The 27,996-nt window shown below is 60.0% G+C and overlaps 1 long non-coding RNA gene across 1 annotated transcript; it reads right to left on the bottom strand.

Annotated features, from left to right (window-relative positions):
* LOC140392385 (uncharacterized) lies at window positions 1–27,994 on the bottom strand. The gene is made up of 3 exons (XR_011935321.1): window positions 27,911–27,994; window positions 6,547–6,604; window positions 1–118 (listed from the first exon to the last, which is right to left on the bottom strand). It is a non-coding gene; the product is annotated as an uncharacterized lncRNA (long non-coding RNA).
* Window positions 27,995–27,996: the final 2 nt, after the last annotated feature.

Consider the following 27,996-nt stretch of genomic DNA (forward strand, 5'->3'; position numbering starts at 1 on the left):
CCGACACTCCTTTGTCTTTCAGGCTCTGTGACAACCCCTGAATTGCCTCTACGAGCCGTCTGTTGGCCCTGTTGTAGGCATGTCCAGAATCGATCATTGCCTCACACAGATTGACCACCTCAACAGAAACACAACCAGAATGGATTGAGTTAAAATTCATGCTCAGGCAAGGGTTAGGGGTCACAGTGCAGGGTATAGTCAAGGGAAGGTCACGAGTCACAGTGCAGGATAAGGCCAATGGACAGTCAGGGGTCACAGTACAGGGTACGGTGCAGGGTAAGGTCAGGGGAAAGGTTGAGGGGTCACAGTGCAGGAAGTCAGGGTAAAGGTTTAGGGGTCACAGTGCAGGGTACGGTCAGGGGTAAAGGCACAGGGGTCACAGTGCAGGTAAGTCAGGGTACAGGTTCAGGTGTCACAGTGCAGGGTAAGGTCAGAATAAAGGCTCAGAGATCACAGTGCAGGGTAAGGTCAGGGTAAAGGCTCAGCTGTCACAGTGCAGGAAACATTCATGTTGTACAGTGCACAATAGGGATTTGGGTTAAGGGTCACTATACGAGAGGCGGCGGGGGCCAGAGGCACGGGGAGGCGGCGGGGGGGGGGGGGGCTAGAGGCACGGGGACGCGGGGGGTGGGGGGGGGGCAGAGGCACGGGGACGCGGGGGGTGGGGGGGGGGCAGAGGCACGGGGACGCGGGGGGGGGGGCAGAGGCGCGGGGGGGCCAGAGGCACGGGGAGGCGGCGTGGGCCAGAGGCACGGGGACGCGGTGGGGGGCGGGGGGGGGGCCAGAGGCACGGGGAGGCGGCGGGGTCAGAGGCACGGGGGGCGCGGGGGGGGGGGGGGGCCAGAGGCACGGGGACGCGGGGGGGGGGCCAGAGGCACGGGGACGCGGGGGGGGGGGGGGCAGAGGCACGGGGGGGGGGGGCCAGAGGCGCGGGGAGGCGGCGGGGGCCAGAGGCGCGGGGAGGCGGCGGGGGCCAGAGGCGCGGGGAGGCGGCGGGGGCCAGAGGCGCGGGGAGGCGGCGGGGGCCAGAGGCGCGGGGAGGCGGCGGGGGCCAGAGGCGCGGGGAGGCGGCGGGGGCCAGAGGCGCGGGGAGGCGGCGGGGGCCAGAGGCGCGGGGAGGCGGCGGGGGCCAGAGGCGCGGGGAGGCGGCGGGGGCCAGAGGCGCGGGAGGCGGCGGGGGCCAGAGGCGCGGGGGGGGGGGGGGGCCAGAGGCACGGGGACGCGGGGGGGGGGGGCAGAGGCACGGGGAGGCGGCGGGGGCCAGAGGCACGGGGAGGCGGCGGGGGCCAGAGGCACGGGGAGGCGGCGGGGGCCAGAGGCACGGGGAGGCGGCGGGGGCCAGAGGCACGGGGAGGCGGCGGGGGCCAGAGGCACGGGGAGGCGGCGGGGCCAGAGGCACGGGGAGGCGGCGGGGGCCAGAGGCACGGGAGGCGGCGGGGGCCAGAGGCACGGGGGAGGCGGCGGGGGCCAGAGGCACGGGGAGGCGGCGGGGGCCAGAGGCACGGGGAGGCGGCGGGGGCCAGAGGCACGGGGAGGCGGCGGGGGCCAGAGGCACGGGGAGGCGGCGGGGGCCAGAGGCACGGGGAGGCGGCGGGGGCCAGAGGCACGGGGAGGCGGCGGGGGCCAGAGGCACGGGGAGGCGGCGGGGGCCAGAGGCACGGGGAGGCGGCGGGGGCCAGAGGCACGGGGAGGCGGCGGGGGCCAGAGGCACGGGGAGGCGGCGGGGGCCAGAGGCACGGGGAGGCGGCGGGGGCCAGAGGCACGGGGAGGCGGCGGGGGCCAGAGGCACGGGGAGGCGGCGGGGGCCAGAGGCACGGGGAGGCGGCGGGGGCCAGAGGCACGGGGAGGCGGCGGGGGCCAGAGGCACGGGGAGGCGGCGGGGGCCAGAGGCACGGGGAGGCGGCGGGGGCCAGAGGCACGGGGAGGCGGCGGGGGCCAGAGGCACGGGGAGGCGGCGGGGGCCAGAGGCACGGGGAGGCGGCGGGGGCCAGAGGCACGGGGAGGCGGCGGGGGCCAGAGGCACGGGGAGGCGGCGGGGGCCAGAGGCACGGGGAGGCGGCGGGGGCCAGAGGCACGGGGAGGCGGCGGGGGCCAGAGGCACGGGGAGGCGGCGGGGGGCCAGAGGCACGGGGAGGCGGCGGGGGCCAGAGGCACGGGGAGGCGGCGGGGGCCAGAGGCACGGGGAGGCGGCGGGGGCCAGAGGCACGGGGAGGCGGCGGGGGCCAGAGGCACGGGGAGGCGGCGGGGGCCAGAGGCACGGGGAGGCGGCGGGGGCCAGAGGCACGGGGAGGCGGCGGGGGCCAGAGGCACGGGGAGGCGGCGGGGGCCAGAGGCACGGGGAGGCGGCGGGGGCCAGAGGCACGGGGAGGCGGCGGGGGCCAGAGGCACGGGGAGGCGGCGGGGGCCAGAGGCACGGGGAGGCGGCGGGGGCCAGAGGCACGGGGGAGGCGGCGGGGGCCAGAGGCACGGGGAGGCGGCGGGGGCCAGAGGCACGGGGAGGCGGCGGGGGCCAGAGGCACGGGGAGGCGGCGGGGGCCAGAGGCACGGGGAGGCGGCGGGGGCCAGAGGCACGGGGAGGCGGCGGGGGCCAGAGGCACGGGGAGGGCGGCGGGGGGCCAGAGGCACGGGGAGGCGGCGGGGGCCAGAGGCACGGGGAGGCGGCGGGGGCCAGAGGCACGGGGAGGCGGCGGGGGCCAGAGGCACGGGGAGGCGGCGGGGGCCAGAGGCACGGGGAGGCGGCGGGGGCCAGAGGCACGGGGAGGCGGCGGGGGCCAGAGGCACGGGGAGGCGGCGGGGGCCAGAGGCACGGGGAGGCGGCGGGGGCCAGAGGCACGGGGAGGCGGCGGGGGCCAGAGGCACGGGGAGGCGGCGGGGGCCAGAGGCACGGGGAGGCGGCGGGGGCCAGAGGCACGGGGAGGCGGCGGGGGCCAGAGGCACGGGGAGGCGGCGGGGGCCAGAGGCACGGGGAGGCGGCGGGGGCCAGAGGCACGGGGAGGCGGCGGGGGCCAGAGGCACGGGGAGGCGGCGGGGGCCAGAGGCACGGGGAGGCGGCGGGGGCCAGAGGCACGGGGAGGCGGCGGGGGCCAGAGGCACGGGGAGGCGGCGGGGGCCAGAGGCACGGGGAGGCGGCGGGGGCCAGAGGCACGGGGAGGCGGCGGGGGCCAGAGGCACGGGGAGGCGGCGGGGGCCAGAGGCACGGGGAGGCGGCGGGGGCCAGAGGCACGGGGAGGCGGCGGGGGCCAGAGGCACGGGGAGGCGGCGGGGGCCAGAGGCACGGGGTGGCGGCGGGGGCCAGAGGCACGGGGTGGCGGCGGGGGCCAGAGGCACGGGGAGGCGGCGGGGTCAGAGGCACGGGGAGGCGGCGGGGGCCAGAGGCACGGGGAGGCGGCGGGGGCCAGAGGCACGGGGAGGCGGCGGGGGCCAGAGGCACGGGTGGGGTGGCGGCGGGGCCAGAGGCACGGGGTGGCGGCGGGGGCCAGAGGCACGGGGAGGCGGCGGGGTCAGAGGCACGGGGAGGCGGCGGGGGCCAGAGGCACGGGGAGGCGGCGGGGGCCAGAGGCACGGGGGTGGCGGCGGGGTCAGAGGCACGGGGAGGCGGCGGGGGCCAGAGGCACGGGGAGGCGGCGGGGGCCAGAGGCACGGGGACGCGGGGGGGGGCAGAGGCACGGGGACGCGGGGGGGGGCCAGAGGCACGGGACGCGGGGGGGGCCAGAGGCACGGGGACGCGGGGGGGGGGCCAGAGGCACGGGGACGCCGGGGGGGGGGGGGGGGGTCTAGAGGCACGGGGACGCGGGGGGTGGGGGGGGGGCAGAGGCACGGGGACGCGGGGGGGGGCAGAGGCGCGGGGGGGCCAGAGGCACGGGGAGGGCGGCGTGGGCCAGAGGCACGGGAGGCGGCGGGGGCCAGAGGCACGGGGAGGCGGTGTGGGGCGGGGGGGGCCAGAGGCACGGGGGCGCGGGGGGGGGGGGGCCAGAGGCACGGGGACGCGGGGGGGGGGCCAGAGGCACGGGGACGCGGGGGGGGGGGGGGCCAGAGGCACGGGGGGGGGGCCAGAGGCACGGGGGGGGGCGGGGTCAGAGGCACGGGGACACGGGGGGGGGGCCAGAGGCACGGGGGGGGGGTCCAGAGGCACGGGGATGCGGGGGGGGGGGGGGGGCAGAGCACGGGGACGCGGGGGGGGGGGGGCAGAGGCACGGGGACGTGGGGCCAGAGGCACGGGGACGCAGGGGGGGGGGGCCAGAGGCACGGGGACGCGGGGGGGGGGGGGGTGCCAGAGGCACGGGGACGCGGGGGGGGGGGGGGTGCCAGAGGCACGGGGGACGCGGGGGGGGGGGGGGGGCCAGAGGCACGGGGAGGCGGCGGGGGCCAGAGGCACGGGGAGGCGGCGGGGGCCGGGGACGCGGGGAGGCGGCAGTGAGTGGGAGGGAGAGTGGTTTACTAATGCAGTCGAAACACTTGTCAAGAGGAAGAAGGAGGCTTATGTAAAGATGAGACATGAAGGTTCAATTAGGGCGCTCGAGAGTTACAAGTTAGCTAGGAAGGACCTAAAGAGAAAGCCAAGAAGAGCCAGGAGGAGACATGAGAAGTCTTTGGCAGGTAGGATCAAGGATAATCCTAAAGCTTTCTATAGATATGTCAGGAATAAAAGAATGACTAGGGTAAGAGTAGGGCCAGTCAAGGACAGTAGTGGAAAGTTGTGCTTGGAGTCCGAGGAGATAGGAGAGGTGCTGAATGAATATTTTTTGTCAGTATTCACACAGGAAAAAGACAAATGTTGTCGAGGAGGATACTGAGATTCAGGCTACTAGACTAGAAGGGCTTGAGGTTCATAAGGAGGAGGTGTTAGCAATTGTGGAAAGTTTGAAAATAGATAAGTCCCCTGGGCCGGATGGGATTTATCCTAGGATTCGCTGGGAAGCTAGGGAGGAGATTGCTGAGCCTTTGGCCTTGATCTTTAAGTCATCTTTGTCTACAGGAATAGTGCCAGATGACTGGAGGATAGCAAATGTTGTCCCCTTGTTCAAGAAGGGGGGTAGAGATAACCCCGGTAACTATTGACCAGTGAGCCTTACTTCTGTTGTTGGAAAAATCTTGGAAAGGTTTATAAGAGATAGGATGTATAATTTGATTAGAGATAGTCAACACGGTTTTGTGAAGGGTGGGTCGTGCCTCACAAACCTTATAGAGTTCTTTGAGAAGGTGACCAAACAGGTGGGCGAGGGTAAAGCAGTTGATGTGGTGTATATGGATTTCAGTAAAGTGTTTGATAAGGTTCCCCATGGTAGGCTACTGCAGAAAATACGGAGGTATGGGATTCAGGGTGATTTAGCAGTTTGGATCAGAAATTGGCTAGCTGGAAGAAGGCAAAGGGTGGTGGTTGATGGGAAATGTTCAGCCTGGAGTCCAGTTACTAGTGGTGTACCACAAGGATCTGTTTTGGGGCCACTGCTGTTTGTCATTTTTATAAATGACCTGGAGGAGGGCGTAGAAGGATGGGCGAGTAAATTTGCAGATGACACAAAAGTCGGTGGAGTTGTGGACAGTGCGGAAGGATGTTACAAGTTACAGAAGGACATAGATAAGCTGCAGCACTGGGCTGAGAGGTGGCAAATGGAGTTTAATGCAGAAAAGTGTGAGGTGATTCATTTTGGAAGGAATAACAGGAGGACAGAGTACTGGGCTAATGGTAAGATTCTTGGCAGTGTGGATGAGCAGAGAGATCTCGGTGTCCATGTACATAGATCCCTGAAAGTTGCCACCCAGGTTGAGAGGATTGTTAAGAAGGCGTATGGCGTGTTAGCTTTCATTGGTAGAGGGATTGAGTTTCGGAGCCATGAGGTCATGTTGCAGCTGTACAAAACTCAGATGCGGCCGCAGTTGGAGTATTGCGTGCAATTCTGGTCACCGCATTATAGGAAGGATGTGGAAGCATTGGAAAGGGTGCAGAGGAGATTTACCAGAATGTTGCCTGGTATGGAGGGAAGATCTTATGAGGAAAGGCTGAGGGACTTGAGGCTGTTTTCGTTAGAGAGAAGAAGGTTAAGAGGTGACTTAATTGAGGCATACAAGATGATCAGAGGATTAGATAGGGCGGACAGCGAGAGCCTTTTTCCTCGGATGGTGATGTTTAGCACGAGGGGACATAGCTTCAAATTGAGGGGAGATAGATATCGGACAGATGTCAGAGGTAGGTTCTTTACTCAGAGAGTAGTAAGGGCGTGGAATGCCCTGCCTGCAACAGTAGTGGACTCGCCAACACTAAGGGCATTCAAATGGTCATTGGATAGACATATGGACAATAAGGGAATAGTGTAGATGGGCTTTAGAGTGGTTTCACAGGTTGGCGCAAAATCGAGGGCCGAAGGGCCTGTACAGCGCTGTAATGTTCTATGTTCTAGGTGGGGGACGGAGGGAGGGAGAGAGACACGGGGAGGGGGGTAGAGGGAGGGGAATTATCTATAGGGGACATGGTGGTAGTGAGGGATATGGGGAGACAGTGCGAGTGAGGGATGAGAAAGATAACCGAAAGCTGCATTTCTGACTCACATTCTCCAGCTTTCCTTCCAGCTCCAGGACATCGTTCTCCATCTGGTGTAGTGTCACCCTGAGAGTGAGAGCGAGAGAGTCACAAAGAAATAGAGGGGTGCGGGCGGGGGGGGGGGGGGGGGAAAGAGAGGGGGGGGGCGAGGGAGAGAGAGAGAGGGGCGAGGGAGAGAGAGGGGGGGGCGAGGGAGAGAGAGGGGGGGCGAGGGAGAGAGAGGGGGGGCGAGGGAGAGAGAGGGGGGGCGAGGGAGAGAGAGGGGGGGGGCGAGGGAGAGAGAGGGGGGGGCGAGGGAGAGAGAGGGGGGGGCGAGGGAGAGAGAGGGGGGGGCGAGGGAGAGAGAGGGGGGGCGAGGGAGAGAGAGGGGGGCGAGGGAGAGAGAGGGGGGCGAGGGAGAGAGAGGGGGGCGAGGGAGAGAGAGGGGGGCGAGGGAGAGAGAGGGGGGCGAGGGAGAGAGAGGGGGGGCGAGGGAGAGAGAGGGAGGGCGAGGGAGAGAGAGGGGGGGCGAGGGAGAGAGAGGGGGGGCGAGGGAGAGAGAGGGGGGGCGAGGGAGCGAGAGGGGGGGCGAGGGAGCGAGAGGGGGGGCGAGGGAGCGAGAGGGGGGGCGAGGGAGCGAGAGGGGGGGCGAGGGAGCGAGAGGGGGGGCGAGGGAGCGAGAGGGGGGGCGAGGGAGCGAGAGGGGGGGCGAGGGAGCGAGAGGGGGGGCGAGGGAGAGAGAGGGGGGGCGAGGGAGAGAGAGGGGGGGCGAGGGAGAGAGAGGGGGGGCGAGGGAGAGAGAGGGGGGGCGAGGGAGAGAGAGGGGGGGGCGAGGGAGAGAGAGGGGGGGCGAGGGAGAGAGAGGGGGGGCGAGGGAGAGAGAGGGGGGGCGAGGGAGAGAGAGGGGGGGCGAGGGAGAGAGAGGGGGGGCGAGGGAGAGAGAGGGGGGGCGAGGGAGAGAGAGGGGGGGCGAGGGAGAGAGAGGGGGGGCGAGGGAGAGAGAGGGGGGGCGAGGGAGAGAGAGGGGGGGCGAGGGAGAGAGAGGGGGGGCGAGGGAGAGAGAGGGGGGGCGAGGGAGAGAGAGGGGGGGCGAGGGAGAGAGAGGGGGGGCGAGGGAGAGAGAGGGGGGGCGAGGGAGAGAGAGGGGGGGCGAGGGAGAGAGAGGGGGGGCGAGGGAGAGAGAGGGGGGGCGAGGGAGAGAGAGGGGGGGCGAGGGAGAGAGAGGGGGGGCGAGGGAGAGAGAGGGGGGGCGAGGGAGAGAGAGGGGGGGCGAGGGAGAGAGAGGGGGGGCGAGGGAGAGAGAGGGGGGGCGAGGGAGAGAGAGGGGGGGCGAGGGAGAGAGAGGGGGGGCGAGGGAGAGAGAGGGGGGGCGAGGGAGAGAGAGGGGGGGCGAGGGAGAGAGAGGGGGGGCGAGGGAGAGAGAGGGGGGGCGAGGGAGAGAGAGGGGGGGGCGAGGGAGAGAGAGGGGGGGCGAGGGAGAGAGAGGGGGGGGCGAGGGAGAGAGAGGGGGGGGCGAGGGAGAGAGAGGGGGGGCGAGGGAGAGAGAGGGGGGGCGAGGGAGAGAGAGGGGGGGCGAGGGAGAGAGAGGGGGGGCGAGGGAGAGAGAGGGGGGGCGAGGGAGAGAGAGGGGGGGCGAGGGAGAGAGAGGGGGGGCGAGGGAGAGAGAGGGGGGGCGAGGGAGAGAGAGGGGGGGCGAGGGAGAGAGAGGGGGGGCGAGGGAGAGAGAGGGGGGGCGAGGGAGAGAGAGGGGGGGCGAGGGAGAGAGAGGGGGGGCGAGGGAGAGAGAGGGGGGGGCGAGGGAGAGAGAGGGGGGGCGAGGGAGAGAGAGGGGGGGCGAGGGAGAGAGAGGGGGGGCGAGGGAGAGAGAGGGGGGGCGAGGGAGAGAGAGGGGGGGCGAGGGAGAGAGAGGGGGGGCGAGGGAGAGAGAGGGGGGGCGAGGGAGAGAGAGAGGGGGGGCGAGGGAGAGAGAGGGGGGGCGAGGGAGAGAGAGGGGGGGCGAGGGAGAGAGAGGGGGGGCGAGGGAGAGAGAGGGGGGGCGAGGGAGAGAGAGGGGGGGCGAGGGAGAGAGAGGGGGGGCGAGGGAGAGAGAGGGGGGGCGAGGGAGAGAGAGGGGGGGCGAGGGAGAGAGAGGGGGGGCGAGGGAGAGAGAGGGGGGGCGAGGGAGAGAGAGGGGGGGCGAGGGAGAGAGAGGGGGGGCGAGGGAGAGAGAGGGGGGGCGAGGGAGAGAGAGGGGGGGCGAGGGAGAGAGAGGGGGGGCGAGGGAGAGAGAGGGGGGGCGAGGGAGAGAGAGGGGGGGCGAGGGAGAGAGAGGGGGGGCGAGGGAGAGAGAGGGGGGGCGAGGGAGAGAGAGGGGGGGCGAGGGAGAGAGAGGGGGGGCGAGGGAGAGAGAGGGGGGGCGAGGGAGAGAGAGGGGGGGCGAGGGAGAGAGAGGGGGGGCGAGGGAGAGAGAGGGGGGGCGAGGGAGAGAGAGGGGGGGCGAGGGAGAGAGAGGGGGGGCGAGGGAGAGAGAGGGGGGGCGAGGGAGAGAGAGGGGGGGCGAGGGAGAGAGAGGGGGGGCGAGGGAGAGAGAGGGGGGGCGAGGGAGAGAGAGGGGGGGCGAGGGAGAGAGAGGGGGGGCGAGGGAGAGAGAGGGGGGGCGAGGGAGAGAGAGGGGGGGCGAGGGAGAGAGAGGGGGGGCGAGGGAGAGAGAGGGGGGGCGAGGGAGAGAGAGGGGGGGCGAGGGAGAGAGAGGGGGGGCGAGGGAGAGAGAGGGGGGGCGAGGGAGAGAGAGGGGGGGCGAGGGAGAGAGAGGGGGGGCGAGGGAGAGAGAGGGGGGGCGAGGGAGAGAGAGGGGGGGCGAGGGAGAGAGAGGGGGGGCGAGGGAGAGAGAGGGGGGGCGAGGGAGAGAGAGGGGGGGCGAGGGAGAGAGAGGGGGGGCGAGGGAGAGAGAGGGGGGGCGAGGGAGAGAGAGGGGGGGCGAGGGAGAGAGAGGGGGGGCGAGGGAGAGAGAGGGGGGGCGAGGGAGAGAGAGGGGGGGCGAGGGAGAGAGAGGGGGGGCGAGGGAGAGAGAGGGGGGGCGAGGGAGAGAGAGGGGGGGCGAGGGAGAGAGAGGGGGGGCGAGGGAGAGAGAGGGGGGGCGAGGGAGAGAGAGGGGGGGCGAGGGAGAGAGAGGGGGGGCGAGGGAGAGAGAGGGGGGGCGAGGGAGAGAGAGGGGGGGCGAGGGAGAGAGAGGGGGGGCGAGGGAGAGAGAGGGGGGGCGAGGGAGAGAGAGGGGGGGCGAGGGAGAGAGAGGGGGGCGAGGGAGAGAGAGGGGGGGCGAGGGAGAGAGAGGGGGGCGAGGGAGAGAGAGGGGGGCGAGGGAGAGAGAGGGGGGCGAGGGAGAGAGAGGGGGGCGAGGGAGAGAGAGGGGGGCGAGGGAGAGAGAGGGGGGGCGAGGGAGAGAGAGGGGGGCGAGGGAGAGAGAGGGGGGCGAGGGAGAGAGAGGGGGGGCGAGGGAGAGAGAGGGGGGGCGAGGGAGAGAGAGGGGGGGCGAGGGAGAGAGAGGGGGGGCGAGGGAGAGAGAGGGGGGGCGAGGGAGAGAGAGGGGGGGCGAGGGAGAGAGAGGGGGGGCGAGGGAGAGAGAGGGGGGGCGAGGGAGAGAGAGGGGGGGCGAGGGAGAGAGAGGGGGGGCGAGGGAGAGAGAGGGGGGGCGAGGGAGAGAGAGGGGGGGCGAGGGAGAGAGAGGGGGGGCGAGGGAGAGAGAGGGGGGGCGAGGGAGAGAGAGGGGGGGCGAGGGAGAGAGAGGGGGGGCGAGGGAGAGAGAGGGGGGGCGAGGGAGAGAGAGGGGGGGCGAGGGAGAGAGAGGGGGGGCGAGGGAGAGAGAGGGGGGGCGAGGGAGAGAGAGGGGGGGCGAGGGAGAGAGAGGGGGGGCGAGGGAGAGAGAGGGGGGGCGAGGGAGAGAGAGGGGGGGCGAGGGAGAGAGAGGGGGGGCGAGGGAGAGAGAGGGGGGGCGAGGGAGAGAGAGGGGGGGCGAGGGAGAGAGAGGGGGGGCGAGGGAGAGAGAGGGGGGGCGAGGGAGAGAGAGGGGGGGCGAGGGAGAGAGAGGGGGGGCGAGGGAGAGAGAGGGGGGGCGAGGGAGAGAGAGGGGGGGCGAGGGAGAGAGAGGGGGGGCGAGGGAGAGAGAGGGGGGGCGAGGGAGAGAGAGGGGGGGCGAGGGAGAGAGAGGGGGGGCGAGGGAGAGAGAGGGGGGGCGAGGGAGAGAGAGGGGGGGCGAGGGAGAGAGAGGGGGGGCGAGGGAGAGAGAGGGGGGGCGAGGGAGAGAGAGGGGGGGCGAGGGAGAGAGAGGGGGGGCGAGGGAGAGAGAGGGGGGGCGAGGGAGAGAGAGGGGGGGCGAGGGAGAGAGAGGGGGGGCGAGGGAGAGAGAGGGGGGGCGAGGGAGAGAGAGGGGGGGCGAGGGAGAGAGAGGGGGGGCGAGGGAGAGAGAGGGGGGGCGAGGGAGAGAGAGGGGGGGCGAGGGAGAGAGAGGGGGGGCGAGGGAGAGAGAGGGGGGGCGAGGGAGAGAGAGGGGGGGCGAGGGAGAGAGAGGGGGGGCGAGGGAGAGAGAGGGGGGGCGAGGGAGAGAGAGGGGGGGCGAGGGAGAGAGAGGGGGGCGAGGGAGAGAGAGGGGGGCGAGGGAGAGAGAGGGGGGCGAGGGAGAGAGAGGGGGGGCGAGGGAGAGAGAGGGGGGGCGAGGGAGAGAGAGGGGGGGCGAGGGAGAGAGAGGGGGGGCGAGGGAGAGAGAGGGGGGGCGAGGGAGAGAGAGGGGGGGCGAGGGAGAGAGAGGGGGGGCGAGGGAGAGAGAGGGGGGGCGAGGGAGAGAGAGGGGGGGCGAGGGAGAGAGAGGGGGGGCGAGGGAGAGAGAGGGGGGGCGAGGGAGAGAGAGGGGGGGCGAGGGAGAGAGAGGGGGGGCGAGGGAGAGAGAGGGGGGGCGAGGGAGAGAGAGGGGGGGCGAGGGAGAGAGAGGGGGGGCGAGGGAGAGAGAGGGGGGGCGAGGGAGAGAGAGGGGGGGCGAGGGAGAGAGAGGGGGGGCGAGGGAGAGAGAGGGGGGGCGAGGGAGAGAGAGGGGGGGCGAGGGAGAGAGAGGGGGGGCGAGGGAGAGAGAGGGGGGGCGAGGGAGAGAGAGGGGGGGCGAGGGAGAGAGAGGGGGGGCGAGGGAGAGAGAGGGGGGGCGAGGGAGAGAGAGGGGGGGCGAGGGAGAGAGAGGGGGGGCGAGGGAGAGAGAGGGGGGGCGAGGGAGAGAGAGGGGGGGCGAGGGAGAGAGAGGGGGGGCGAGGGAGAGAGAGGGGGGGCGAGGGAGAGAGAGGGGGGGCGAGGGAGAGAGAGGGGGGGCGAGGGAGAGAGAGGGGGGGCGAGGGAGAGAGAGGGGGGGCGAGGGAGAGAGAGGGGGGGCGAGGGAGAGAGAGGGGGGGCGAGGGAGAGAGAGGGGGGGCGAGGGAGAGAGAGGGGGGGCGAGGGAGAGAGAGGGGGGGCGAGGGAGAGAGAGGGGGGGCGAGGGAGAGAGAGGGGGGGCGAGGGAGAGAGAGGGGGGGCGAGGGAGAGAGGGGGGGGCGAGGGAGAGAGAGGGGGGGCGAGGGAAAGAGAGGGGGGGCGAGGGAGAGAGAGGGGGGCGAGGGAGAGAGAGGGAGGCGAGGGAGAGAGAGGGGGGCGAGGGAGAGAGAGGGGGGCGAGGGAGAGAGAGGGGGGCGAGGGAGAGAGAGGGGGGGGCGAGGGAGAGAGAGGGGGGGGCGAGGGAGAGACCGAGAAGGGGGGGGGCGAGACCGAGAAGGGGGGGGGCGAGACCGAGAAGGGGGGGTGCGAGGGGGGCGAGACCGAGGGGGCGGGGGGGAGAGAGAGACCGAGAAGGGGGGGGCAGGGGGAGACCGAGATGGGGGGGGGGGGCAGGGGGAGACCGAGGGGGGGTGGGCAGGGGGAGACCGGGGGGGGGGGGGCAGGGGGAGACCGAGGGGGGGGGGGCAGGGGGAGACCGAGGGGGGGGGGGCAGGGGGAGACCGAGGGGGGGGGGCAGGGGGAGACCAAGAGAGGGAGGGTTACGATTTGGTTGTACAGGACATGGGTGAGACCACAACTGGAGCATAGAATTTACAGTACAGAAGGAGGCCATTCGGCCCATCGAGTCGGCACCGGCTCTTTGAAAGAGCACCCTACCCAAGCCCACACCTCCACCCTATCCCCATAACCCAGTAACCCCACCCAACACAAAGGGCAATTTTGGACACTTAAGGGGCAATTTAGCTTGGCCAATCCACCTAACCTGTACATATTTGGACTCATTGCTCACAGTATTTAGTCTCCTTATTGAAGGATAAGTGGTTCAGAGAAGGAATTGCACTGTAAATGCTCTGATTCATACCAGGTAAGGGCGGGTTATCTAATGAGGGCAGGCTGGAGAGGTTAGGTTTGTGTCTGCTGGAGGTTAAAAGAGTAAGAGGTGACTTGATTGAAGCCTTTAAGATCCTGAGGGGGTATTGACAGGGTGGATGTAGAGAAGATGTATCTTGTGGGACAATCTAGAACAAGGGGTCGCTGTTTAAAAATGAGGGATCATCTATTTAAACTGGAGATGCAGAGAATTTCTTTCAGAGGGTTCCAAGTCTTTGGAACTGTGGCAGATGGAATTTAATGTAAGCAAGTGTGAGGTTATCCACTTTGAACCAAAAAAGGAGAAAGCAGAGTACTTTCTAAATGGAAGGAGATTAGGTACAGTGGATGTCCAAAGAGACCTGGAGTTTCAGGTGCATAGATCCTTAAAATGTCACAAACAAGTGCAGAAAATAATCAAAATGGCTAATGGAATGCTAGCTTTTGTATCTAGAAGACTGGAATATAAAGACCCAGGGGTTATGCTGCAGCTGTACAAAACCCTGGTTAGACCCCACTTGGAGTCACTGTGAGCAGTTTGGGGCACCACAGCTTCGGAAGGATAGTTTGGCCTTGGAGGGAGAGCAACGTAGGTTTACTAAAATGATACCTGGATTACAGGGGTAGAGTTACAAGGAGATATTATTCAAATTAGACCCATTTTCGCTAGAATTTAGAAGGCTAAGGGGTGATCTGATCTAAGTATTCAAGATATTTGGGCAGCACGGTAGCATAGTGGATAGCACAATTGCTTCACAGCTCCAGGGTCCCAGGTTTGATTCCCGGCTGGGTCACTGACTGTGCGGAGTCTGCACGTTCTCCCAGTGTCTGCGTGGGTTTCCTCCGGATGCTCCGGTTTCCTCCCACAATCCAAAGATGTGCAGGTTAGGTGGATTGGCCATGCTAAATTGCCCTTAGTGTCCAAAAAGGTTAAGTGGGGTTACGGGGATAGGGTAGATACGTGGGCTTGAGTAGGGTGCTCTTTGTAAGGGCCAGTGCAGACTCGATGGGCTGAATGGCCTCCTACTGCACTGTAAATTCTATGATTCTATGATATTAACAGGGAAAGACAGAGTAGATGATAAACTAGTTCCACTAGTTGGAGATTCTAAAACTAGGGGGCAGAGCCAAAAGATTAGGGCCAGACTGTTCAGGAGAGATGTTGGGAAGAACATCTTCACCCAAAGGGTGGTAGAGGTTTGGAACTCTCTCCCACAAACAGCAGTAGAAGCGAGGTCAGTTGGTAATTTTAAATCTAAGATAGATTTTTGTTAAGCAAAGGTATTAAGGGATGTGGGCCAAAGGCAGGTCTATGGAGTTAGGTCACAGATCAGCCATGATCTCATTGAATGGCAGGAGGGATTGTTGATCAACGAGGGGGGTGAGGATTATCGGGTGGAGGGAAGGAATGTGTGGTTGAGTTTACAATCAGATACAATCATTTTGAACAGGCCTCGAGGGGAGGGGCCGCCTTCCTCCTGCTCCTAACCCATGTGCATGCTCGGAAATCGGCATTTTTTTGGGGGGGCCCAAATTAGATTTATTTTGGGGAGGGTTAATTAGGGATTTGCGGGATGAATTTTATTTTTCCTGGCTAGGGATTTCACTTTTACCTGGGAAAATATGGATATTTGGTATACATTTGATTTCTTAATGCGTATTAGTGTATTTTGGGATAGATTTGATTCTTCGGAGTAAATAGGGAATTTGCAGGGGAGGGAAATTGGTTCCTTGGGTATAAACAGGGATTTTTAGGGATTCATTTAATTATTTGGGAGGCAATAGGAATTTGGGGGGGATAAATGTAATTCCTTGAAAGTAAACAGCAATTTATTTGGGATCAATTTGATTCTTTAAAGTAGGGATTTATTGGAATAAATCAGAATCTATCGGGGTAAACGGGGATTTATTGGGATGAAATTGATTCCTTCAGGGGTGAGTAGAGACTTTCTGGGATTAATTCCATTGTTTGGGGAGTCCATAGAGATTTTTGCAGGAAAACTTGATTCTTTGCAGATATGTAGTGATCTATAGTGAGGTCGCAGGAAATTGGGGGTAGAGAACTAGATTAGATGGAGGTTTGGCTGACTAACAGAAAGCGGAGCGTCAGGATAAATGGGTCCTTCTCTGGCTGGTGAACTGTAACTAGTAGGGTCCCACATGGATCAGTCCTTGAACCTCAACCGTTTACCATTTCTATAAATTATCTGCAAGCAGGGACAGAGTGTAACTTTGCAAAATTAAATTTGTGGATGATACGGAAATAGATGTGAAGCAGGCAGTGAAGAGGAGATAGAGAGTTTACAGATGGATATAGAAAGACTTGGAGAATGGGTAAAACTTTAGTGTCGATATCGATACATCCTGTGGCGGCCATGTTGCGAGTGGCACAGGGCAGCTCCTGCTTGAAGGCACAGAAAAGGGCTCTTTTTACCCGATACTGGGTGGAATTTTGACGAACAGGTGTAGGTGAAGGTCGGAGTAGTTTCCCCCGGGAGTAATATGTCTGCTGGTTACCAAACCCGGAAGAAGACGGTGCGAGACCTGGCCAAAGAGTTGGAGGAAACCTAGGCTGCAGTAGCCAATGTAAGGATGGCTTTGGGAAGAGCTGGTACAAGGTGGAAAGCCCCAGATGGAGCAGTTGATGGCTTTTATTAAGCAGGAACTCCGCCAACAGAGGAAGGAAATGCGGGAGAATCGCTCGAAGGAGCTGTGGCACCCCTGAAGAGTTTGATGGGACGGGTGGCGAAGTGTTTGGAGGTGCAGGACTCACAGATTCGAGAGATCGAAGGAGTGTCTCGGACCACAGCGAGCGTGTGGTGGCTCTGGAAGCGGAGGTGAGGGTAAAGGTGGAGGAGCAGGAGAATACCTCGAGAAGGCAGAACCTGCGAATAGTGGGCCTGCCTGATGGAGTGGAAGGTGTGAGTGACACGAGGTAGGTCTCGAAGATGCTGGTGGGAGAAGGGGCCTGAAGTGGACCGAGCACATAGGTCCCTGAGGCAGAAGCCTAGAGCTGGGGAGCCGCGGTGAACGCGAGACTCCATAAATTTGTGGAAAAAGAGAAGATTTTGCACTGGGCCAGGGAGAAGCGTACCTGTGAATGGGAGGGGGAACAAGGTCCGAATTTATCAGGATATCGGAGCCGAGCTGGCGGAGCCGAGTTGGCGAACATGTCTGCAGTGGGGGTAGGGATTGGGGGATTTCCGCCTCTTTGGTTTGGAGGGGGTGCTTTTCTGGGTTTGCTGTTTAATGTTGGTATTGTAAGGGATGGCAGGGGTGAAGAGTTTGAGGGGATAGATGTTCCCATCCACCCCCTTCTGTTTTATGGGACTGTTTGTGTTCAGCATTTGTTTGTTTGCTTTTGGGGGAGGCCGCCTGGAGTTCAAGAGGAGTGTTTGTTTGGGTGGGGGAGGGCAAGGTCAGCAGGGAGCTGAGGAGTGAGGGAGGGGAGGTCATTGGGAGGTGCCTTTGAGCAGGGGCTGCCATGCTGACAAGTAATGCTGGTGAACGGAAGTGAGGTGTTGGGAAGACGGCCGGGGGGGGGGGAGGGGGGGGGGGGGGGGCGACGTGGCAGGGGGTGAGAGATGACATGGTCAAGGGCAGAGAAGGGGGCCATCTGGGGGTAGGTATAGGGTGGAATTAAGGGCTCTGAAGTTAAATGGGGAAGATGATGGGCGGTAGAGGGGATTGGAGGTGTAAACCTCTAGGTAAGGCTGATAACGTGGAACATCCGGGGGACTGAATGGGCCGGTTAAAAGGTTGCGGGTGTTTGCGCACCTCAGGAGCTTGAAAGCAGGGGTGCTATTTCTGCAGGAGACGCACCTCCACGTGAAGGGCCAGGTTAGGTTCAGGAAGGGATGTGTCGATATGGTTTTCCACTTGGGTTTGATTCAAAATCGAGAGTAGTGACGATTTTAATGAGCAAACAAATGAGATTTGTGAGTGATCCAGGTGGGAGATATGTGATTGTGAGTGGGGTATTGGAAGGATGATGTGGGTTTTATGAGGGGGTTGTTGGCAGCGATCCCGGATTTGGCCACACTCCAGTTGATCATGGAAGATTTTAATTGTGTCCTCGAGTCAAGGGTGGAAAGGTCGAGCCCAGGTCGATGGGTAGGGTACAAATGGCAAGGGAGCTGGGGAGGGGTTTATGGAGAGGATGGGTATGGTGGATCCATGGCACTTTCAGAACCCAAGGGAAGGGTGTATTCCTTCTTTTCCCACGACTATAAGGCGTATTCGAGGATTGATTACTTTGTAGTGAGACGGGAGATTTTGGTTGGGGTGGAGGGGGCAGGGTATGTGGGGATCGTTATCTCGGACCATGCAGCCCACTGGCTGGAGATTCGGTTTAGAACGGGACGAGAGCAGAGGCCGGGGTGGAGGTCTGACTCGGGGTTGTTGCCGGATGGAGGTTTTTATGATAAGGTGCGGGCGACGATTAAAGAGTATGTGGAGTTGAATCAGAATGGGGAGGCATTGACGGCCATTTTGTGGGAAGCACTGAAGGCAGTGGTCCGGAGGAAATTATTTTGCTTAAGGCTCGTGCGGATAAGGAAAGGAGCGAGGAATATGACCATCTAGATGAGTGAGATAGTGGAGGTGGGACAGGGAGTATTCGAGGGTGCCCACCGTGGAGGGATTGGCGAGGAGGTAAAGGTGCAGGGACAGTTTGACAGGTTGATAATGGGGAGGGCGGGAGGGCAACTGCGCGTGGCAAGAGGGGTGCAATTCGAGTATGGGGAGAAGGCGAGCCGCATGCTGGCGCACCAAATGTAAAGGGAGGCCGCGTCCAGGGAAATATTGAAGCTAGGGCTGTGGATGTGGTGTCGGAGCTGGGGAAGCTAAACAAGGCGTTTAGGGAGTACTACCAGGGACTTCATGAGGCAGGGGAGGAGGGGGACATGGGGCAGTTTCTGGACAAGCTGGAATTTCCCCAGGTGGAGGAAGCAAAGAGGCAGGTGTTGGAGGAGCCCCTGGAGCTGAGGGAGGTGCTGGATAGTATCAGGGGTAAGAAGTCGGGGAAAGTCCCAAGGCCGGATGGGTACTGTTATAACCTGCCTACTTACGATTGGCTGGGGACTAATGACTATCCCACAATCCTATGGGAGTATGAACTTCCCCAATGAGGGGGGGCGGAGAAACTCCTAGTATAAATAAGCTGGTTAGTTCAGGAACCAGCAGGAAGGAGAAGGTAGCAAGGGAAGTTACAGCTACTGTTATGTATATATTGTTATAGTAAATAAATGTTATTACTTTGTATCCTTAAAACTCGTGCTGCATTCTTTGTGGTCCTTGCAAAACTGGCGACGAAGGTAAAAGTGAATAGCTGTCTACACTGCTGAAGCCACCTCCCTGGATTTTTGTTGGATACAGGTTGGAAGTTGTTTTCTATTATACCATGCCTCTGTATGGACGTTTGGATGTTTTTGATGCTGTGCTGGAAAGCTGGAACCAGTACACACAACGGATGCGTTACTATTTCCGGGCAAACAATATCACCGAAAACGAGCGCCAGGTGGTCATATTGCTCACCGCCTGCGGCCCGCATACGTTTGGGGTGATTAGGAGCCTTACGTACCCAGCTGCGCCGGACACCAAAACGTTTGACGAACTTGTGAATATAGTGGGGCAACACTTTTACCCAACCCCGTCCACGATAGTCCAGCGTTACCAGTTTAATGCCGCTGAGAGGACCCCTGGAGAATCCCTTGCCGATTTTTTTTTTTTATAAATCCAGGCTACGCGGGATTGCGGAGTACTGTGACTATGGTGAGACCGTGTCAGAAATGTTACGCGACCGTTTGGTTTGCGGTATTAGCAGTGCAGCAACCCAGAGAAAGTTGTTAGCGGAGCCAACATTGACTTTTCAACAGGCAATACAAATAGTCTTGTCCCGAGAGCGTGCAGAGCGAGGAGTACAGGAGCTACAGGGAATGGAAGTGCATGCCTTGGGGCGCAACCCTTTCCGCCCAAAAACGTCCCCCCGCACTCCTGCGGTACCTTGGGCGAGGCAACGTCCGGACCGACGCCAGTGGCCACCGGACATTCCTCCCCGAAGGGAGCCTTCTCCAGAGCCAATGGATGAGGAGCCATGTCCATGTCAGACTTGTAGGCGCCGACCCCGTCGCGGACGGCGGTCCTGGGGACGCCGCCGTTCCGACCGAAACTGGGACCAGCCCAGGGGCCGTAACTGGGACCAGCCCAGAGGCCGTACCTTCCATGTGGATGAACCTGCGGCGACTACTCCTGAGGACGTGGAGACGGAGGACGACTGCCTGCAGCTGCATTGTGTGGCAGCTCCCAGTGTGGCCCCCATTAAGGTGACAGTACGGGCCAATGGCCACCCGCTGGAGAGGGAGTTGGATACTGGCGCAGCGGTCTCCGTGATCGCCCAGAGGACATTCGACCGCATCAAGCAGGGTATACAGACCCTTACATTAACCGACTCACAGGCCAGGTTGGCCACCTACACGGGGGAACCACTGGACATTGCAGGAACTACAATGACCTCTGTTGTCTATGGACGCCAGGAGGGGCGTTTCCCACTTATTGTAGTGCGTGGCCATGGGCCCAGCCTGTTGGGTCGGGACTGGTTGCGCCATTTGCGGTTGCAATGGCAGCACATCCTCCAAACAGTTTCTGGAGGGTTGACTGAGGTGCTAGGACGATACCCAGAGGTATTCCATCCTGGTTTGGGGAAAATAAAAGGGGCCGTAGCCCGTATCCAAGTTGAACCAGGAGCCACGCCGCGCTATTTCCGGGCGCGCCCAGTGCCTTACGCCTTGCTCGAGAAGGTAGAAGGGGAGCTCACTCGTTTGGAGAGTTTGGGTATTATCAGGCCCGTCCGTTTTGCTGACTGGGCAGCACCAATTGTACCAGTAATGAAGCCAGATGCCACAGTTCGCTTGTGTGGCGACTATAAACTTACAGTGAATACAGTTTCCCGACTCGACCGATATCCAATGCCTCGCATAAAGGATCTCTACGCGAAACTTGCAGGTGGACTCTCGTTCACAAAATTAGATATGAGTCACGCCTACCTGCAGTTGGAGCTGGACCCTGCCTCCCGACCATATGTAACAATTAACACACACCGGTGCCTGTATGAATATACACGGTTGCCCTTTGGAGTATCCTCTGCCTGTGCAATTTTTCAACGTGTTATGGAGGGCATTTTGAGAGGTTTACCACGTGTGGCTGTCTACCTAGATGACGTGTTGATTACAGGGACGTCGGAACAAGAGCATTTGGAAAATCTGGAGGCTGTCCGACTCCTTTCGGAGGCTGGAGTCCGTTTACGTCGCACAAAGTGCGTATTTCAGGCAAAAGTAGTCTACCTAGGTTATCGGGTGGACCGCGAGGGTCTGCACCCCGTCGCAGAGAAGGTGCGTGCAATTCAACATGCCCCCACCCCGACTGACACTTCGCATCTTCGTTCTTTTCTCGGTCTCGTAAACTATTACGGGAAGTTCCTCCCCAATCTGGCAACTACGCTGGCCCCTTTGCACCTGCTGCTAAAGAAATATCACACCTGGGTTTGGGGTCAGCCGCAAGAAACCGCTTTCCGGCGGGTAAAGCAACAATTGTCGTCGTCTGGGTTACTAACCCACTATGATCCGGGAAAGCCTTTGCTCGTCACGTGATGCATCCCCGTATGGTATTGGGGCCGTCCTGTCCCACAAGATGGAGAACGGGGCCGAGCGACCGATAGCTTTCGCCTCCCGCACAGTGACTGCAGCGGAGAAAAAGTACGCGCAGATCGAGAAGGAGGGCCTGGCAGTGGTTTTCGCGGTGAAACGCTTCCACCAGTATGTGTACGGCCGCCATTTCACTATCGTGACTGATCATAAGCCCCTGCTGGGACTCTTCAGAGAGGATAAGCCAATACCACACATTGCTTCTGCACGGATCCAGCGCTGGGCTTTGTTGCTTGCTGCATAAGAGTATTCTCTGGAGCACAAACCAGGTACGCAGATGGCAAATGCCGACGCACTGAGCCGATTGCCTTTATCGACCGGCCCCATGTCGACCCCCACGACCGGTGAGGTGGTTGCAACCCTAAATTTTATGGACACCTTGCCTGTCACGGCATCACAGATCCGTGAGTGGACCCAGACGGAGCCAGTCCTGTCAAAGGTTCGGCACATAGTCCTGTATGGTGCGCAGCATAGACAGCTCCCAGGCAAGTTGCGGGCATTTTCCTCCAAGCTGTCAGAGTTCAGCGTGGAAGACGGCATCCTCTGTGGGGGACACACGTGATTGTCCCGGAAAAAGGCCAGGAGCTGATATTATCAGACTTGCACAATGGGCATCCGGGCGTGACCAAGATGAAAATGTTGGCCCGGAGTTATGTCTGGTGGCCAGGCCTCGACACCGACATGGAGCAGTTTTGGGCCACCTTCTCAATTTGCCAGGAGCATCAGAAGCTTCCGCCGACCGCGCCCCTACATCACTGGGAATGGCCAGGGCGGCCTTGGGCACGCTTACATGCAGATTTCGCAGGCTCTTTTCAGGGATCCATGTTCCTTCTACTAATTGACGCCCAGTCCAAATGGCTGGAGGTGCATAAGATGCAGGGGACAACGTCCTGCGCAACAATTGAAAAGATGCGTTTATCATTTAGTCCGCATGGCCTCCCCGAGGTGCTGGTCACGGATAATGGCACTCCATTCACGAGTGAGGAGTTTGCTAGGTTTACAAAGATGAACGGCATCCGCCATATCCGTACTGCCCCTTACCACCCGGCTTCAAATGGGTTGGCAGAGCGTGCAGTGCAAACATTCAAAAGAGGCCTAAAGAAGCAGTCTTCCGGATCAATGGACACGAGACTGGCTTGCTTTTTGTTTACGTACAGGACCACCCCCCATGCAGTGACTGGGGTAGCTCCCGCAGAACTCCTAATGGGCCAGAGACTTTGCACCCGCCTTAGTATGGTCTTCCCGGACATTGGCGCAAAAGTACGCCGCACACAAGAACGACAGGGATTTTCTCGGCATCGTCCGATTCGGCAGTTTGCACCCGGTGACCCAGTATTCGTGCGGAATTTTGCTGGTGGTGCCCAATGGGTTCCTGGTGTAATCTTTCGCCAAACAGGCCCTATATCTTACCAAGTGCAAGCCCAGGGTCGTCTCCAGCGAAAACACGTAGACCACGTTCGGTCCAGAAGATCATCCCCTCAAAAGATTCCCCGCCCCCGGAGCTCATTTCAACAGCCGCAAAGACCAGAGACAAGGGAAGGTAGCCCTCAAAATCTTCCACTGGTGCCTCACTCGAAGCCTGCGCAGGTCGTTACGGGACCGAATGGCGATAGAGACGCTGACATGACGGAGGCAGTAGACTCTGACTCCGAGATGGAGACACAGGATGCATCAGAGGGGGAATCCTCGGGTCCACGGGCCGTGGATGTAGAACCGCGCAGTTCATCACGGAAGCGCCGGTCTCCGTCTCATTCCACGCCGCCTGATCCAGCGCCGCGTGCAAATGGCGTCCGGCCTGCGGCCAAACTAGTTCGACGCCTTCCTTCGCCAGGGTCTTCGGTGGATTCCTTGGACTTTGGGGGGGGGAGGGAAATGTTATGACCTGCCTACTTACGATTGGCTGGGGACTAATGACTATCCCACAATCCTATGGGAGTATGAACTTCCCCAATGAGGGGGGCGGAGAAACTCCTAGTATAAACCAGCTGGCCAGTTCAGGAACCAGCAGGAAGAAGGTAGCAAGAGAAGTTACTGCTACTGTTATGTATATATTGTTATAGTAAATAAATGTTATTACTTTGTATCCTTAAAACTCGTGCTGCATTCTTCGTGGCCCTTACAAAAGGTACCCAGCGGAATTTTATAAGGAATTTGCGACGGACCTGGCACCACATCTGTTGGGGTGTTAATGAAGCACTGGAGAAGGGGAAGTTGCCGGAGACGATGACGCAGGCAGTAATCAAACAAATCCTGAAAAAGGGGAAGGACCTGGTGGAATGTGGGTTGTATAGGCCCATATCACTACTGAACATGGATGTGAAAGTATTGGCTAAGTTGTTGGCAGGGAGGATGGAGGAGTGTGTCCCCGGGATGGCGGCAGAAGATCAAGCAGGTTTTGTGAAGGGCAGGCAGCTCGCGAGTAATATAAGACAGCTGTTGAAAGTAGCGATGAATACATCGGGGGCTCTGGTACCAGAGATGGAGGTGTCCATGGACGCGGAGAATGTATTTGACCGGGTGGAGTTGCGGTACTTGTTCAAGGTTTTGGGAAGGTTTGGGTTTGGGCCGAGATTTGTGGAATGGGTGCAGTTGCTGTAGCACCAAGGGCGAGGGTGAGGACGAATAATATGAGCTCACAAAGCTTTGACTTACACAGGGTATGAGGCAGGGGTGCCCGCTGTCACCAATGCTGTTTGAGCTGGCCAGAGAGCCATTGGCGATGACCTCTTACTGTATGTTTTGGATCAGATTTACGGGGAGAAGGCAGGAGAATGGGGATGAGAAAATATCAGCCATGATCGAATGGCGGAGCAGACGCGATGGGCCAAGTGGCCTAATTCTGCTCCTATGTCTTATGGATCCGCTGGAGAGTATTGGAACGAATATGGGACTGCTGGGGAGGTTTGGAGGGTTCTCGGGGTACAAACTGAATGTAGGGAAAAGTGAGGTTTTGCCGGTGAATGAGCTGACACAGCGGGCTAATTTAGGGGGATGCCATTTACGGTAGCGAGGGATAAGTTTAGGTATTTGGGGATTCAGGTAGCGAGCGAATGGACGGGGCTCCATAAGTGGAACTTAACGAAGCTGGTGGAGGGGGCCAGGGAGGATCTTAAGAGGTGGCAGGGAGGGTCCAAGCGGTGAAAATTCTGCCAAGATTCTAGTTTATCTTTCAAGCTGTCCCGATCTTTACGCCAAAGGCCTTTTTTCGGAAATTGGACACAATCATCTCTGACTTTGTATGGGCAGAGAAGGTGCCGAGGGTAGGGATGACCCTGCTACAGAGGCAGTGACAGCAGGGGGCGTTTGGCATTGCCGAATCGGCTTCATTATTATTGGGTGGCAAATGTGGACAAGGTGCGGCGATGGTGGGAAGGAGAAGGGGTCAAGTGGGTTAAGATAGAGGAGGAATCTTGTAAGGGGTCCAGTTTGAGGGCTACGGTGACGGCAGCGTTGCCAATGGCTCCAAATAGGTATTCAGGGAGTCCGATGGTGCAATCAATCATGAAGATATGGAATCAGTTGAGGAGGCATTTTAGGGTGGAAGGGATGTCGGTGCTATCACCGCTGTGCGAGAATCATGGGTTTGAGCCGGGGGGGATGGATAGTGTATACAGGAGGTGGAGGGACGTGGGGCTGGTCAATATGAGGGATCTGTATTTGGAGGAAGGGTTTTCCAGTCTGGAGGAGCTAAGGGAGAGGGTAGAGCTGCCGAGGGGGAGTGAGTTCAAATATCTGCAGGTTCAGGACTTTGCGCGAAAGGTCTGGAAGGGGTTCTCTAGATTGCCAGGATACACCCTGCTGGAGCGACTGCTGCTTCCGGATGTGGGAGGGGAGGGAAGAATTGGGGATATATACAAGTGGCTGGGGGAGCAAGGAGGCGAGCGGGTGGTGAAGATCAAGGAGAAATATGACTCGGGCGAGAATGAGTGGGTTCTTTCAGGGGGTAGCAGATGAGTGAGAGAGGTGTGGGCGGCGGCCAGCAAATCATGCGCACATGTTTTGGGGATGCAAAAAATTGGAAGATTCTGAACAGGAGTGTTCACGGTCTTAGCCAGGATAGTGGAGGAGGACATGGACCCGGACTTTGGTGGCAATATTTGGGGTTTCAGAGAAGCCGGAGCTCATGGAGAGTAGGAAGGCCGATGTTGTGGCCTTCGCCTCTCTGATTGCACGGCGGCGAATTTCACTGGAGTGGCGGTCGGCATCGCCACTGGGGGTAGCGGCTTGGTTGGGTGACCTGTATGACTTCCTGCGGTTGGAGAAGATAAAGTATGAGTTAAGGGGCTCCGCAGGGGGGGTTGAGGCAAATGGATGTTAGCGTCTGTTGCAAAAGGACTGGAGTATAAAAGTAGAGAAGTGTTGTTGCAAATGTACAGGGTGCTGGTGAGACCACACCAGATATTGTGTCCTCTTTTGGTCTCTTTATTTGTAATTGGAGGCAGTTCAGAGGAGGTTCACCAGATTGATTCCGGGGATGAAAGTGTTGATGTATGAGAAGAGATTAAACAGTTTGGGTTCATAGTCGCTGGAGTTTAGAAGGATGAGAGGGGATCTAATTGAGGTGTATAAAATACTAAATGGGATTGATAAATTAACCATAGGCCAAATGTTCCCCCTTGTGGGGCAATCTAGAACGAGAGGTCACAGAGTCAGCAGTTAAGAAGGCAAATGCAATGTCAGCATTCATAACAAAGAACAGAGAAAAGTACAGCACAGATACAGGTCCTTCGGCCCTCCAAGCCTGTGTCGACCATGCTGCCCGTCTAAACTAAAATCGTCTACACTTCCTGGGTCTGTATCCCTCTATTCCCATCCTATTCATGTCAAGAGGGTTAGAATAGAAGAGCAGGGATATACTTCTGAGGCTGTATAAGGCTCTGGATGTGCTGGCCTTGGAAAGGGTCCAGAGGAAGTTCACAAGAATGATCCCTGGAATGAAGAGTTTGTCATATGAAGAGTGGTTGAGGACTCTGGGTCTGTACTCGTTGGAGTTTAGAAGGATGAGGGGGGATCTTATTGAAACTTACAGGATACCGAGAGGCCCATATAGAGTGGACGTGGAGAAGATGTAGAATCCGAGGGCACAGCCTCAGACTGAAGGGACGATCCTTTAAAACAGAGATGAAGAGGAATTTCTTCAGCCAGAGGGTGATGAATCTGTGGAACACTTTACCGCAGAAGGCTGTGGAGGCCAAATCACTGAGTGTCTTTAAGACAGAGATAGATAGGTTCTTGATTAATAAGGGGATCAGGGGTTACGGGGGAGAGAGAGAGAAGCAGGAGAGTGGGGATGAGAAACATGTCAGCTATGATTGAATGGCGGAGCAGACATGATGGGCCGAATAGCCTAATTCTGCTCCTATATCTTATGGTCTTATACAGGTTGAGAGGCAGTAGATTGAGAACTGAGATGAGGAAGGACTCTTCTCGCAGAGGGTGGTGAATTTGTGGAACTTGCTGCCCCATAGTGCGGTGGAATCAGAGTCATTAAATGGTTTCAAGAAGCAGATAGATATATTTCTGATTTTAAAAAAACAGGTTAAAGGGCAACAGGTGGGGAGGTGGATTTGAGACCAGGAAGAGATCAGTCATGGTCTGATTGAATGGTGGAGCAGGCTCGAAGGGCTCAATTGCCTACATCTGATCCTAATTCCTATGTTCTTTGAGATACATTTGATTATTTAGGAGCAAATAAGGAATTTGGGGGATATTTTTGTGAAGAAATAGGGATTTTCTGGGGGAATAACTAACTGTTTCGAAGAAAATAGGGATATTTTGGAATCAATTTGATTTTTTGCAGGTAGATTTATTAGGGTACATTTGATTCTTCGGGGGGGGGGAAAATAGGGATATTTCACGATAAATTTAACTCCTATAGAATCATAACATTTACAGTGCAATAGAGGCCATTCGGCCCAAGTCTGCACCGGCCCTTGGAAAGAGCACTCTATTTAAATCCATTCCTCCACCCTATCCCCGTAACCCCACCTAACCTGTTGAACACTTAAAGGGCAATTTAGCATGGCCAATCCACCTAATCTGCACATCTTTGAACCATGGGAAGAAACCGGAGCACCCGGAGGAAACTCGTGCAGTCACAGGGAGGAAGTGCAAACTCCAAACAGATAGTCACCCGAGGCTGGAATTGAACCGGGGTACCTGGATTTTTTTTTTGGGGGGGGGGGGGGGGGGGTAAATAAGGATTTATTGAGATAAATTTGACTATTTGGGGAAAAATAAGGATATTTGGGGGAAAATAGGATTCTCTGAGGTAAATTGGGATTTACTGAGATAGATTTCATAGATTTCATAGAATTTAGTGCAGAAGGAGGCCATTCGGCCCATCGAGTCTGCACCGGCTCTTGGAAAGAGCACCCTACCTAAGGTCCACACCTCCACCCTATCCCCATAACCCAGTAACCCAACCCAACACTAAGGGCAATTTTGGACACTATGGGCAATTTAGCATGGCCAATCCACCTAACCCGCACATCTTTGGACTGTGGGAGGAAACCGGAGCACCCGGAGGAAACCCACGCACACACGGGGAGGATGTGCAGACTCCGCACAGACAGTGACCCAAGCCAGAATCGAACCTGGGACCCTGGAGCTGTGAAGCATTTGTGCTATCCACAATGCTACCGTGCTGCCCTGAATTAGATTCTTTAAGGGCAATTAAGGATATGTGGAATGAATTTGATTATTTGGGGGCCAGTTGGGAATTTTTTGGGATAACGTAAGGAGTATGTAAAGATTTTTTGGGATAAATTTGATTCTTTGGGTGGCACAGTGGGTCAGCACTGCTGCCTCACAGTGCCAGGGACCCAGGTTCAATTCCGGTCTTGGACGACATCTGAATGGATTTTGCACTTGGAGGGTCAGCGCAGACTAGATGGGCCAAATGGTCTCCTGCACTATAGGGAATCTATAATTCTTGAAAAATATGGATTTTGGGGCGATAAGCTTCATTCTTTGGGGGTGAATTGGAATTTTCTGGGATAAATTCGACTCTTTGGGGATCGTTTGGGATTTTTTTTGAGAAATTTTATTCTTTGGGGGTGAATTGGGACCTCGCGGGGTAAATTATTTCTTTTTTTATGGGGTGGGGAGGTCAATTGAGGTTCTGGGGAGAGGTAAATTTAACTCTCAGGGGATCAACTGGGAGTTTTTTGGGGTAAATCTGACTGGGGTGAATTGGGATTTTCTAGGTTAAATTTGATTAGCTGGGGATCAGCTGGTATTTTGGGGGGAATTTGTCTCTTTGGGGTAAATTTGATTTTTGGAGGGAGGGGGTGGAGGTGATTGTTTTTATCTGGGGGGAGGGGGGTATTTTCCTCACCTGAATCTGGGAGAATCTTTCACACATTCCTCCAGTTCCAGCACCATCTCTACTCAGTCCCCCTCCACTTCCGGGTTCCCAGACTT

Source organism: Scyliorhinus torazame, chromosome 16 (assembly GCF_047496885.1).
Source record: "Scyliorhinus torazame isolate Kashiwa2021f chromosome 16, sScyTor2.1, whole genome shotgun sequence".
Classification (NCBI taxonomy): Eukaryota; Metazoa; Chordata; class Chondrichthyes; order Carcharhiniformes; family Scyliorhinidae; genus Scyliorhinus; species Scyliorhinus torazame.